Source organism: Eutrigla gurnardus, assembly GCF_963514095.1.
Source record: "Eutrigla gurnardus genome assembly, chromosome: 10".
In the NCBI taxonomy this organism is placed as follows: domain Eukaryota; kingdom Metazoa; phylum Chordata; class Actinopteri; order Perciformes; family Triglidae; genus Eutrigla; species Eutrigla gurnardus.
In genome coordinates, this window is record NC_139924.1 from 24122641 (window position 1) to 24137994 (window position 15354).

At 39.1% G+C, this 15354-nt stretch overlaps 1 protein-coding gene across 11 annotated transcripts in view; it reads right to left on the reverse strand.

Moving 5' to 3' along the window:
* The window catches only part of tenm4 (teneurin transmembrane protein 4), a 141773-nt gene extending 126893 nt beyond the window's left edge, over positions 1-14880 (reverse strand). For 7 of the 11 annotated variants that reach the window (XM_084019517.1, XM_084019515.1, XM_084019516.1 and 4 more), the window contains exon 1: positions 14741-14880. The gene's annotated coding sequence lies outside the window, so the exon portion shown is untranslated. The remainder of the gene's footprint in view (positions 1-14740) is intronic. The other 4 variants (XM_084019511.1, XM_084019510.1, XM_084019519.1 and 1 more) reach the window with 1 other exon arrangement.
* Positions 14881-15354: the final 474 nt, after the last annotated feature.

Genomic DNA, 15354 nt, shown 5'->3' on the forward strand with positions numbered 1-15354 from the left:
AGATGTTTCAATAAATATATATGGTGACATGATGCATCATTGGTTGACCTGTATAACATTATATTATTTGACACCCGTTTTACATTTTAAGTGAAAAACCTACTGGCAGGTGGCAAAATTGAAATAATGAAATCATTCATGATAACATGTCACCACAAAATGATTACTCTGACACTTTTTCTTTGGTGTACATTTGCATACATCAGAGCCATCTCTATTGATTACCATCATTATTCAGATGAAAATCGAGAGAGTACTCGTTTGCAAGGATGGCACGATAACTAATAACTTCTATGTTTGCTTGGAATCACTTTTACAATCCCAACAGCAAAACTGGTGGAGTGAAAAATGTTTTAAAATAAGCCAAAAAAGCGAGAACGCATTTCCACCAAGTTGTTCATTTTTACAAAACACTGAACAATGGGAAGCTGAGGGCTGGATACATGAAGCAGTGTGTGGGTGGCAGTGGGCAAGAGGGAGAGACAGAGATGTGTCAGAGCTCTCCGATTAAAATAAAAAAAGCTCACTGTCACTTCATATACTTTCATAATTTAAAGCTGATCCAAAACAAGACTACTACGTTATGTCTGCATGTTACACTACAGCATATGGATACCACTGAAGCATTTTATCAGCATGTAAGACAGCCAAATTATAAAAACTAACAAATCAAACACCTGCACTGGAGCTGCCCTGCTTTCTTGGCCGATGCCGATTTCCAATTTTCTTTTTAAAGTCAGATTTTCTTTGTAAGAACTATAAATCGACAGCAAGGCTCTAGGCCATATTTCAACTGTCTCAAAGACTTTCAAAAATTAGAAATGTTATCCTTGTACTTTGTTATTCTCATCTGTAGTGAAAAAAAATCCTTCACCCAATACTCTTTTTTTTTTTTTTTACAGAGCAGAGCAAATCATAATGCAAGTCAATGCTGTTAGCTGGGTTATACGCAGGACTGTGCCGACCCAGTGCTGTTGGCAGACGAGCCAGTCACTGTGATTACTCTGAGCAACATGACGGGATTGAATAACAACATAATAAGTGTCAGATTAAGTTAGTTCTTCCAAATGTTTTAAGGTTGTTCCTCCACAACTTATTTTGAACTTGCAGTAATAACAGACTGGAAGCTTGATGTCTTTTTCAGCCTGAAGAACTTCCACACCGACGACGATGTTACATATGTGTGTCTGTGAGGTTATTATATGTGCTGCTGTGTGCAGACCTAAAGCTATTATGTGGCACATGTGTGTTAATGTGACCAGCAGATAATCTGAAATGTGAGACCGAGTGGACGGTCACCCGTCAAGCCTGTTTCGGCTGAAAAATCTGGTGGTTTCAAATCGACTGCCGATCAATCGGCGGATCACTCGCCATGACTGATTGTGTACATTGGTAGGGTAAGGCAGCAAGATGTACATGTACATCCATAAAGTTACATCAATAAACTGCACACAGCTCACTCACATTCACCCGTCTTATGCCATACCTAAAGAAAGAGGGAGCTGGGGGCTGTTCTATTGCATTACCACTTTATGATATAGGATGATAGGTTGCATGTATGTATGTATGTTTTACATAAAAAATATTCTATGCTGCTTTAAGGAGATGCTTCGAACTGGAAAAGGCTGTAAGGGCACTTGTAACAGTCAGCGGGTTTGATACGCATTGAGCAACTCTGTTGATCTACACTGTTAATGCATGCACGCTGTAGCAACCCCATTACTTATTCAACAGTGCACATGTACTACATATCAAACGGCAGCAATATACTTGAACATGCAAATAGGATCTCTGAAAATGCAAGCTGGCTGTGAAAATCAAGAATATGTTCTCTGATCCAAGAGAACTGACACAAATCACTGTGTAAAATGTCACACGTGCAGAGGACCACCAAGCGGTCTCAGTTCCTTCCTTCAGCAGCAATGCTCAGCCTATTAGTGTTTTCTACCCAAAAGGTCACTCAATTAATTGAAGCATTCAAAAAGCTGTTTACATATTTATTTTCTTATAAAAAAAAAATGAATGATGCCATATTAGATGTACACTCTGGGCCTGCTATTCACTAATGATTGGTCATTTTACCTGCATATTAAGAAAAGGCAGAGTATTCAAAAGTATTCCAAGAGCATACAACCTCCTTTTAAGCATTATCTGCACTTTTAAAAACAAATTTTGATTTATGCTTAAAAAACAAACAAAATAGCAATTAAATTATTAACACAAATTCTAGAGTATTCTGAGTATTCTTTATACTCTTAACTAACATGACACTAACTCCTATTTATTGTACTTAAATACATACATTAGGGCTTTAACAAATTAGTTAGGACGTTCCACTTCCAAAAGAATTCTTTGTTAAGTGCTCAAACTTAAGTAAATAATGGGCCAACCCTTTAAGCTTTCATAAACTCAGCCATTCAGATGTGCTTGCTGTAAAAAGACAAAAGGAAAAACTATTGATTATCGGTAAGAGTGTTTTTTTATTAAATTTCACCAAATAAAAATATTCTGGCCGTGACCCGTAGGCCTGTTTGAATTGCCTCCTGCTCCAGCTCTCTCATTTCTTCGTCAAGACGCTGAGGTACAAATTAGACACTGCCCTTTCTCTGTTTTTCTTGCTCCATCGCTTATTATTACTCAGTTACACACACACACACACACACACACACACACACACACACACACACACACACACACACACACACACACACACACACACACATACACACACACACTGTGATATGAAATGATTGCAGCCCCATGTAAATGCTCTTTGAACAGAATTGAATATACTTATTTGACTAACGATTTTTGATAATCTGTCAATTACTTCTTTAATTCATTTATTAATCAATGTTTTAAAAAGTTTAATTTTTGATACCATATTCACCTTATCCATCAGGGGGACAACACAAGGTACAGTACTGGCTGGCTTACAGCCCCCCACCATAGAAGGCGTTGCCACAGAGTGCTGTTCATCATAACACAGACCCAACTAAATGATCATGAAATGTGTTGCCAATTATTTTTTGTCATATCAATTATATCGATTAGTAGTTGCAGCCCTAATTTACATGTAAAATAACAGCTGTTCTGGACACATTTTGTTGCATGTTTATTGTTCTTATTCCAGCAGCTCGAAGATGTGACCTAGATGGATTTTATTTCCAGGCGGTTCCAATGAAATATGATTGCAAAAAAAAAAAAATCTTTCAGTTGCCTCATTAGCAATGGTACCTTTTCAACAAAGCAGAATGCAGAGCAACAACATACATCCAGGGTGTTATGACTGTCTGGCTCTGCTATTGCCTCCCACTATCGCTCACTCTGCAGTACTTAGAAACCCACATCAGTACTTGGCAGCTGGAGTTTGAAAAGTGGCTGATGATATTCAACTGTAATGTTATTTTCCCATTGGTTTGATATTGCGCACCTTAGCACCCCACTAATGTCCATTTGCACTGCTTCCTAAATGCAGGGAGTGACCACACTGACGCACAGCATAACAATCGTGCTTGGGAAGGGGCCAAACCATGATTGGTTCCTGCCATCAACCTCTATGGACGTCACGGAGAACTGACTGACACTGCATGTTGAGCTACAGTGTTGACGAATAACATGTATATTTAGATTTCAGTTGGTTTCTTGGCTGTTGTTTTTTTGTTCCAACATAATGTGAGAGTCCCTATTCTTTCATTCCTGTCTTTAACTCCTACATTTCCAGTGTTCTGTAAGTTGGTTTGTGAGAAAAATATATGACATACTGTACACTACATATTTTAGCCCTTTTTATGATTCAAATTAATATTGCAAAGAATGAATGAAACAATGCAGCTACAATGTCAGCGGTTACAGGAAGTGCAGAGACTTATTGTAGTTAGAAAAAACGAATCTCCAGCACATCATAAAAGTAAGCAGTCTCCTGTTTTTTTTTTTTTTTTGTGGAACAATGGCAGTGCAGTGGCCGCATTGTGATCACCGTTGTTCATTACCTGACATAGTACAGGAGCCCAGCCTGATGATTATCTGCCATTAGAGGATGCAGAAGACATGTTTGATGGGAGACAGGGTACATGAGAAAATAGACTTAACATTCAATGTGGTTATATGTTTTATTATCTGCTTTTCTGCAGAATCTGCGACCCAGGAATTGTGTTGATATCTTGCCAGGAATTCCCTCTAAATATTATGAAAAAAACATCACCACCTTGACTCTTACAGTACAGAGAATATATGTGAGGCTGGAACAGTGTATGACATTTTGCTTTAGTTGAAACACAAGCCTTTCTTTTCCGTAAGAAAGCCAGGGCTGGCGTAGTTACATGGAACATTAGCCTTATATTTATGTACGGTATGTCCTCCTGTAAAGCATTTAGAATTGCTTGCCAAGACAACTTATCTAGGAAAATATTCCCTGAGCGCTAAAATATTACAGCTCAACCTGCTGAGTATTTAGCTCTCATGATTCACTGAGGTTTATCACCATCTACAAAAGGACCACACATGGTCAGGTTTAACCACTTACTGGACTACCTTGATGATGACTGAGTATGCTTTCATGTAAAATGTATTTCTGAACACTGAGTAAAAATTAAGGACAAATAAAAATGCTTTTGTGGTCTTAATAGTAACAAAATGTATACAGGTTCACTGCCTTTCATGTGTTCACAACTATAAATACCGCTGTTATTATCTGTTTGAACTGAAGGCGAGCATCCTGATAAATGAAAAAAATAAAAATGTTTAGAACCAGAAAGACTTTTTGTCAACTAATTAACACTCTCATCTTGAATCTTAAAAACACTGCTCAACATCAAAGTAGCTCAATTTGTACACCTTACCACACAGACATTATCTCTTCACTGGTGTGAAATGACATTAATAAAAATGCAGCGGCTACCATAGGCTGAGAGAACAAGGCTTTTTGCATAATGGTTGTCATAGTGAAGCCATGTCTGTAAATGCAACTGTTTAATCTTTGGATAAGGGCAACTAAATCATGTCTAAATGCAATTTATCGTGGCAACGCAGGGGGAATAACCAAACAGGCCTTCCACGGTCCATTAAAGTCAGTTTCATTCGAATCAATACAAATGTGTGATGAGAACAGAATGAAAATGTAGAAAGAGTATATATGTATATTATATTATTGTTGCAAAAGCAGTAAATTGAGATACGTGACATGAGCTGCAGCAGAAAGTGTAGGTAAGTAATGTGGGACAACACGGATACTTAAAAGTCTCAAAAGTTGCATTTAATATCATTAAGGCACAGTGCAATGGTAACCTTATTTCTGACCATTTTCATTAGGTAGTCTTAACATTTTCTTGAACATCAGTCATTTAATTTTAATGGCTATGGCTTGGGATTTTTTTTTCTCAGCTCTCACATAAACACTACCTGCATGCACTGCAGATCATGAAAGAAATACAAACAAAGCAAACACTCTACATCGATTAGCATGCCAAAACACTGTGTTGCTGCTTAAGTCTGAGCTGCATGCAACAAGTGCATCTTGGCAGAGCAACGACAGCAGCAGCCAAACCTTCTATGTCTACATTGTTGTTCCATTAGTCTTCAAGCTAAGCATGCCAGTGTGAGATTCAAGTGAGGTAACAACCACAATAACCAGATTGCAGATGCTTTTGTGAAAATGTCATGATGTGAGGTTACTTGTCAGATTACAAAAACATCTTAGAAATGAAACCGCAAACTAATCGGAGTCATCGGATTGTGTACCGTACGATCGTCATTTGTGAGAAAATAAATCTGGAAAGTATTTCCAGTCCTGCTGACAGGACTATGTGACGGTATGAAGTCGGTTATTCTCTTAAACTAACAGCACATCTTACATTTCTTTAGAGCGTCAATCAATTTCTTTGGTAACGTCTTCCTATAATTTATGTGACTGTATTTTGTTACGGTGGTGACTGAAAAATAAATAAATCAATGAATAACCAAGCCATAAAACCCACCGGAGCTATTGTTTGCAGGGTCACACGTTTGTATGGGAGAGGTCAGCAGACTCCTGCTTCCGTTTTCAGTGATGCCATTCATATTTGAAAAATGAGGCCCGTCACTAAATGTCATCTTCTCGCCTTTGTCATCTCATCACTCTTTTCACAACTTGTCACATTGAAGCTCGGTCTATGACATGAGCAAACTGTTAGCTTCCTTCCAGGCTGGCTAGTGGGCTTTATTAATATTTATAGCATAACCGCTTAAGGCCAGGCCCCTTGAGAGCTATCACTCCACTTTGCTGCCTAACACTTGCAAAATATATTGACAATTCCTTTTCAGCACTCCCATGCCCCTGAAAACCTTCCCATGCAGGTGCAGCAGGTTTTAAAAAATGTGTCAATTTTCAACAAGAATAAAGAAAAGACTTTTACTCTCACTTGATTTACCAACTTGAGGGTGCTGAAATGAATTCTGGGGAAGCTAATGATGTGATTTTTCCCCCCCCATAGCTGGGGTTGAAATGTATTGTTACAGATTTTAAAGAAATGAGGCACAATCATGAGGTCATGGTTAAATAGGGGGAAAAAGCACTCTGATGTGTCAGACACAGCCAGCCAGCTTGAGAACGTTTTAAGTAGGAGGCAACATCCGGTGCTGAGAAATGAAGCCCATGCAGAAGTGCCAAAAACTGCACTTCCTCAAATAGCCACTTGAGGCTGGCTCTAAAAGGGAAAAAATCTCCTAGACCTCAAGTAAAACAAAAATGTTAATAGCCTTGTACACAAATATTTTTGGTCTCAATAGTTGTACAGGGGGTGGATTTGTACATAATGCAACTGTTTAAATTACATTAACTTTTAAAGTAAGGTATAATTGAGGGTGTGGCCGCTCTGAGTGACAGATAGTGCTGTACCAGGGCGCTAGCTGCTAACTGTACTTCTGCTGCATCACCCTTGTTAAGTGTTAGGCTGTGTCATCACTGGCAAGATGACGACAGCTGGAGCCACCCACTCGGAGCTTCACAACAGCTCTTCAGAAATCTATAGCTGACGTCACGGAGACTACCTCCATATTTCATATAGTCTGCGGTTTTCAGTCTAAGGTTTGGCCCGAGAACTTTACAGCATAGAAACAACATGTTCATGTCATTTGTGTCTTGTCAAACATAAACACTTGTAAAGTGACCCTTGATGTGCAGTGACATGCACATGGATGTTATAAAAGGGAGATCTGATTGCTTGGATTACTGGGAGACAAAAAACAGACCGCAAAATTATACCCAAATAAACATTACCAGAGCAATCCTCGTGGCTACAGGCAGACTGTATATTATGATTTTGAAGTCACTGCAGCATGTTAACCAAGTGTTCTTCGGGGAATCTAGCCTTGCTGGTTTTAAAAGAATATACACTTTGCACTTTTAGATCTAAAGATCCAGGTAGCAGCAGACCGTAAACCCCTTATGCTGGAGAATGTTTATTTCCTTAATGAGCTGAATTAACATATCTTCAAGCTGCATATCCAGATGACACATAAAACAATATCTATGTGATTGTCTAACTGGGTAAAGAGGAAATTACCCCAAAAAAGACTGTATACTAGCATGTTAAATAGTTATATTAGTTATCAACTATCACTGTCACAACCAATAAATTACCTCCAGATTAAATTGGCTGAGTTACATTACAGCATTTTACAAAGATTTAAAAACCATGTATATAAATGATGATGGTTATTGATGAACGAGTCAATTTTGTTAATCAAACAGTTATGTGTTCAAATATCAATGAAACAACTTAACTTAAATGGGGTTACTTACTAAATTAGAAAAGCAACAGATCTCATTTCATGCCCTATACACAGTGGAGTGCAGCACTGACCAGAAATCCGCCATGTTTGATCCAGACGGGAGCACAATTAAACATTTGGCTTTACACATACAGGTGGTACAAGAACTGTCAACATGTGAACAGAAAACATGAATGCAATACTCCATTGTAAAATGTGCGCATATTCATATCCGTTTCTCCTTTAGAACTACAAGCCACAGCCCTCCAAACATCCTTCAGGTTTTAAAAACAAACTACGGAAGCAACGACTCCCTCGATGATGCATGAAGTCCCATGTTCATGAGACAACCTGACAGTCTACACCGTATTGCTAAAAACAAAGAAATCATGGCAGTTTATTAAACCCACAACTCACTACTGTGATTGGGAATAATGCCACATCCACACCTCAGTACGAGTAGAATATCAGTAGATAATATAATTTTGTATGAGCTGCCATCACTCCTCTAAATATCTTTATACTGTTTAATATAAGTAAGCTTGCATTGCCATGCATGCATTGTAACAAATGAAACGTCCTGATAGTGCTCTAGACATATAATAATTCATAACATTACACAGCCACACTGACTGCCGCCTTACTGTATTGCTTATCCAACTGTAAATCACTAGGGTTTAATTACCTGCAAATTAACTGCCGTTTCACTATCTTGCATAAGATTATCCAGGTCATGATGAAATGCCACGAGGGAGGCTGTTCTGATGGGAGGATTCGAAGATGCAGAAAACATAAGATGCCACTTTGTTGGTCTGATAGCTGCAAGGAATGTAACAACTGTCAGCTAAATTGTCCTCATAATCTGACCTTCAAAAACTCTTAAGGACATCTTATTATTCCTGTCACTTTTTTTCAAGTTGAACCTCGTTTGAAGTTCACGAAGTTCACTATCTGCTGTCCATAGCTGTGGAAGGCCACAGTATACACACAACAATATGAGTGGGGCAATTTGCTGCAGTGCATTTAACTCTAGTGGTGTAAAACACATTGACCCGACAGTTGGGCAGAGTCAGTCTGTGAGCAATAGTTGGGAGAAGTTCCAAATGGTCAATCTCAATTTCTAGTGTCTAGAGTCTATTTCTAGAGTTTTTAATGCATGATGGGCAATCAAACAAAAAGTTACATTTTTTAAGCTTTAGCATTCTTTAATTAGGACAATCCTCAACTTCATGAATCATCATCAGGAAACCTATCCAACTACATTCGAGTGTGCTTGGCTGAGAGCATTATAATTTGAGAATATGAGAATATGCAAAGAGAAGAGTGTTGGCACCACTAAGTGCACCTGGTCCCTTAAAATGGCCTCATGTTATCTGGCTGTTAACAAGCATGCAAAGGCAACCATCAAATGTAATGACCCTCCCGAGGTGGCTGCCAATCCCATTACTGGTCCAGAACCATGTTCAAAGTGGGGTTGAGACAATTAGTCAATTGAAGGCACATTTATGCTTTCTACCTCTAAACCTCCTCGAATGTATAAAAAAAAAGATTAACCGCAACCAAATCAAATCATAGGACCTGTTTTGGCAGCTCAAAGGTAAAGTTACTGCATGCTGTAAACTAGGGCTGTGTTCAAAAAATCGATCCGCGATCCGATATCGATTCACGCTCAAAAAGCACGATATCGATCCAAAAATGTCTGGATCGATCTTTTCCAGGTGACTAAAGGCACTATTTTCTTTGACGCGCAAGGCGCACTATAAAAAGCGAGTGCCGGCTAAACGAAACCGAAACCGAAACTTAAGCTAGCGAGATGGCTGAAGCGGCACCACTAAAATCACCTTCTGGAATGAAGGCTGATGTTTGGCAAAACTTCGGATTCAGACGTTACGATGACAAAGACGAACTAGACAGAACAAAAGCAGCCCCGCTTCTTTTTCCTGCTCCTCTCTCTCTCTCTCTCTCTCTCTCTCTCAACCTGTATGGCATTTCACAAGTCTCTGGTTGTCAAAGACTGGGTACAGGGGTTCTTGTAGTTTTCTAATATAGAGGGCCACTTAATTTTAATTTATTTATATTTTATTTGGTCATTGTTGTTTAGTTCTGGTCATTGTTTTAATTCTGCCATGGATATGTTACTTAAATTTCAAATAATACTTGGATTTTTGTCTAAAATAAATACTTGATTCTTGACTCTTCTCTCTCTGTGTCCCTCTTACACGTACACAGATACAATCACAAACACATGGAGCTGTTTTGTCTATGGGACAGTATTTATTTGCATTATGTCTGTAAATAGATAGATATCGAATCGAATCGGATCGAATCGTGGATCGAATCGGATTGTGACCTTATGAATCGGAATCGGATCGATCCAGGAAATTCGGATCGATTCCCAGCCCTACTGTAAACCAGGCAATGCCCTGTTGAAAGTACCAGCCTTGTGAATTTCAAAGTGGACTTTGAAGAAGTGACATTGATTTCAGTCTGTGGTCATTCTAAGGAGAGAGTAACTACCTTAAAAAATGCATCTACAGCTTATGTGTACCCATAACTCTGCTAGTTGTCCAGTGTTTACCTGCTCACCCCCTCAAAACCAAACAAAAAAATACAGTCGTCTGTCTAAGCCTTCATACATCTGAGGCAATGACCTTTACCCATTAGTCTCAAAAAACCTGTAGTCATAGTTCTGAGCATTCCCAGAGTATTTTAAATTGGTGATCTTTATGTGTCACCTACATAAGTAGACAAAACAGAACCTCTGATATGTTTGTTTTTTTGTCCTTCAGAAATGAAATCAAGCGTTTGGGGGAGAAAAAATATGTCTAGTTGCCTCAGACAAAATAAAATACAGGTCTGGCAGCTGGTGAGAAATTTTGCTTCAAAATATATACAAAAGTATGTCTTCTGTGTGCATTGTTAATGTAAGAGATGCAGGATTAATGCATGAAGTGGGACTTTCAACAATGGCCAACACTATAGATATGCTCTGACTTCGGCTATTCGCCAGTCTACTCTGAGGATGATATTTCTTCTCTGTGAAATATTTTAACATTATTTAGAATATGTGGAGCATACCAGATTTTAAGAATAACGTGAATAGGATAATGCTCTAGTGTGGCATTTAGCAGAACGTAGCATATATAAGGATAATGAGTACCACACCTGCAGATTGTCATTAGCTTCTGCAGCAATGAGTCATCATTAAAAGTGTTACATGCAAACTGAGAAATGTTGGACACAAAGGGGAGCCTGTTGCTATGTGCCTGGAAGGAGAAATACTACACTGTGGCTGGGGGCTCAAATGCATAATTTCAACCTCAACCTCCCTCCTCAAGTAGCCTACTTTGTTTGAGTGATTCTGGCTTTCAGAGCACCAAACAGGTGTAAGATTCCAGTTCTTTGAAAAGGGATCTGATAGTTTTAGAGAAAGGTGAAGACTGCAATTCCCCAGCACAACAAAGAATGTTAAGACGTATCTAAAAAATACAACCCAATCTATATGTTTAATGTTACTATTAAGGCGCCCTTATCCCTCATCAAGAAAAAAAAAATCAAGTCTCTGGTTTGTTTAGAATAAATGTTTCTTTGTTTTCTTGATAATTCCCTTTATTTTTTAAATAAGTAAATCCTTCTAAATTAATCAAAAATCCAAAATGTCCTTTTATCGGAGAAATTTCTCTCCGTAAAACCACTGATATGATTTCAAATGAGTCAGAACAGCAGTGTTATAGCATTAATACAGCGAGGTAAAGTTCAAGATGTTTATTTTGGAGCTAAAAACAACTTGGTGATATTGACTGACACTCTGCAATACAATATCAGGATGTTGAATTGTTTAAAAAAAAAAAAATTCTGTCACTTTGAATGTTATGATTCACCATCTCGCAAGGATCCCAAAACACTTTCTGAAAGAGCTAAAACGCACAAAACACACATACTGCATCAAACAAACAATCGGATCCTATTTTAAAACACAGGTCAGGTCTACAATCGCCACAAAAATAACTTCCACTTCAGTTCTCTGCTGGTCCAATGAGAACGATGCAGCACATAAAGCACACACAACTACGTTGTAATGTTGCAGACATAGATCTGAGATGTCTACAGCTGTATGTATGTCTGGGCTATCAGAGGCAACTTCTAAGGAAGCAAATTGCGACTATCCACAAAGAAAACTGATTAGCAACAATCTGTTGGTCACTCGGTAACACCACATGCTATTAAGTTCTGCTTTCAAGCCCAGCTTTCATGTCTAATTGTGACAGCTAGCTATTAGTTCTACGTGTGATAAATCACAAAATGACAGACTGCAGCTTCAACTAAACATAACGCTCCAGGCTAGAAGATTCACCTGTCCTTTCGTTGCACTCAATGCTGCTAAGAGGAAACGGCATGTACGTAAGAATCACTGACTACAAATGAACAGGAAAAAAAACATGAATAATTTACATAGAAATATCAAATATAGTAGCTTTTACTTTACTGACACATCCATTCATCCATCCATTATCTGTAACCGCTTATCCCGTTCAGGGTTGCTGGGACTTTACTGACACGGATCAATTTCATCTTAAGGTTGTCTGTAGTGCGAGGCAGAAAGCACTGCTTTGCTGATTATCTTTTATTTTCAATTAACGCGACAGAATTTCTATTGTCATCCTCTTCCCACTGGGCCACACAAGATCATGGAGAATTTACTCTTCACCATCCACAGTATCCATTTCACTCAAACGCAGCCATTCCTTCCCTAGATGACCGTACAGTTCTCACAACAATTATTACTTGAAATACACAATATCCCCCAGGAAAACTCCGGAGGGACGGAGGCATTTCATTGTTTTCTCTATGTCATCGTTCTGCCCCTGTACGCTGCCAACGTTAGTTCAAACAAAACAATCGTTTATGGAATATAACAAGGTCCAACTGCAACTTACATGTCATCCTTCTTTCAGCAATCTGTCCTTTGGAGACTGGCTGTGCCTTCAATTCACAATGAAGCAACAACAAAGGCAAAAAGACAAGCAACAGATTTTTCATTTGTGATCACAAAGGGAGGGTTGTTTCCCCTCTTATCATGCAGAGAACCAGTGCTGAGGCTGCTTCTTAGCGCTCATCAGCACGACAAAGACAACTGGGAGAATGCAGCCTTGTTCTACAAAGGTTAACCTCGGCGGGACCTAACAACTTCAGACTTTTCATTTGATGACTCCGCCAAACACTTGCCATGGAGGACAGAGGGCCCCTGGATTCCCTTGGATTTAACCTTTAATATCTGAGATTCTGCAACCTGCTAAGGTCAATGGCAGCACTTGTGAGCTCTGTTAAAAAAGTCCCCCACACACAGAGAGCAGTATTTAATGCTTCCGATGTCTGCACTGCAGCATATCCTGGGAAAGGTATTATTAACAATACAGGCTGAGCATACTCAAAAATAGTTGTTTTTTCTTTTTAAATGATCACAGTGGGGAAGTTGTACTTTTTTGATTGTCTTGTTTTGACACATTGTACAAGCTCCTCTTCAGTTAAAGATCTCTTCACCTGGATTTAACATATTACATTCGACACAATCTTATAATTTTGTTTATTAATGGAGAAATTCTCTATTAAAATAGAACACCAATGATCTACTAATAGTTGTGTGATTTAGTGTGAAATCAAAATCTACTACCAGCAGTAGTACTACAGCATCACTACACTCAAAGGTGTATGTGTGTGTGGAGTGTGTGTGTCTGTGTGTGTGTGTGTTAGTCTTAAAACTTCCCCATTGAGCTGGTCTAAGCTGTGTGTAGGGCCCCAACAATGACTCCTAGGGGTCCTATTCATGCTTTTACTCCTCCAGTCTCCAAATGTTTGTGAACAGGGAGGTATCTTAATATAGACTATTTCACCTAATTTAATTTTGGATTGGGACTCCATGTGATATGATGCAGTCGTTACAGATCTGCCTCAAAAATTTTATTTAAAAAAAAAATGTTTTACAGAAAAAGAAAGAAAAAACTAAATTCTAATCAAATTATGGTAAAGACAAATTTTAATTGAATATGACTTGAATAATATAAACCATTAACTTACTGAGTATTGTATTGTAAATACAATACAATACAATACTTACTGATGTATTATTTGTTTGGATGCTGAAATACAGTATTTATTGGAAGAAATATCCATTTCTGAATTTTATTGTTATTATTATGCTTTAGCAAAACTATCAGCTATGCAGTTTCCCCTAAGCCTGACCCGGCATTTCTCCATTCCTAACAAGACTATTAGACACACTAGCCAGTGGGTTAGTACTGCTACCTCACTAGATATGGAGGCTACAAAAAAGTTGAATACAGACTCACCTGTATAAAAAAAGGGAAGGAGGCTACAATCCCAACTATAACAAAACTACAATTCTATGCCTTTCTATCCAAACAACTAAAGGAATAGTAACTATTCCGACACGGTTAGTACACACATTCAGTCTTATTCCAGCAGAGCACTTTAACCAACCTCTGAATTCAGAAAGCAAGTCCCTTTCCGTCTTCATCCGTTATTTATGTACCTATCTCACATTATTTAGGACGCGCTGCGGCCATTGCCGAGTGTGCTTTGAAAGGCAAGTGTGGACTTTTTTTGCTCTCTTACTAGATATCAAATTCACAGTGTGATGTTACGGCGGTCTACAAAAAGCCTTTAGGCTGCTAAAAACCGAGGAGCAGGTATCGCCTCCTGTACGGTGCTGCACCGATCCGAAGCACCGTAAATCTCTCGCTGTCCGAGGAATAAAATGGGCAGATTTGTAACACACACAAAAAGACTGCATAAGCAAACGCTGCGAATTACAAAAAACAAACAGAAAACAAACACACACATAGTGAAACTGATCGCGGCTCCCTACATTAGTTCTCCGTATGCGCTCCGCTGCTGCATGATGCGTGCAGATGCCTGTTTTTTTTTTTTTTTTCTGCAACACACGCAAAAATCTCACTAAAATTAACCTTACCATTCTGGAGACACATCCAGTGTAGCAGGCCTGTCCCGTTGACAATTCACCAATATAGTCTGGGGTGCCCAGCACAAAGCCCTTTCGCTTCTACTTCGTCTCCTTCTCCTTCTTCCCTCCCTTTCGTTTTGATAGTACCCGGAGCAGGCGAGTGTATTTCCACTGAGCACGACACGGTACGGCAGGGGGAAAAATCCTCCTCCTCCTCCTCCTTCTGCTGCTGCTGCTCCAAGGTGCTGCTGCTGCTGCTGCTTACAGCGCTCTCAGACAGACACACATGGATGAGAGAGGCAGACGTCCAATATGTCCATTAAAATGCACCTAATTGAACGCTGCGAAAATCCTCCGGGAGAAATACGCGCGACGGTCCCCGGTCACAGTGAGGGGGGATACGGTGGCACGCCAGCCGATATGCGGGGCTATGACAAGCTGCGTGGTCCCTCACGATTTACAATTACGAGTTTGGAGCAGCGATGAGTGCGACTGTGCGTGGTCGCCCCCTTCGGTACTAAGCCATAGTCCCTCCAAAAGATCTGCCTGTTTCCATTTTTTCTTCTCAAAGATAACTATCATAATAATAAAGGGAATTACAACCGGCAAACGTTATTAACCTC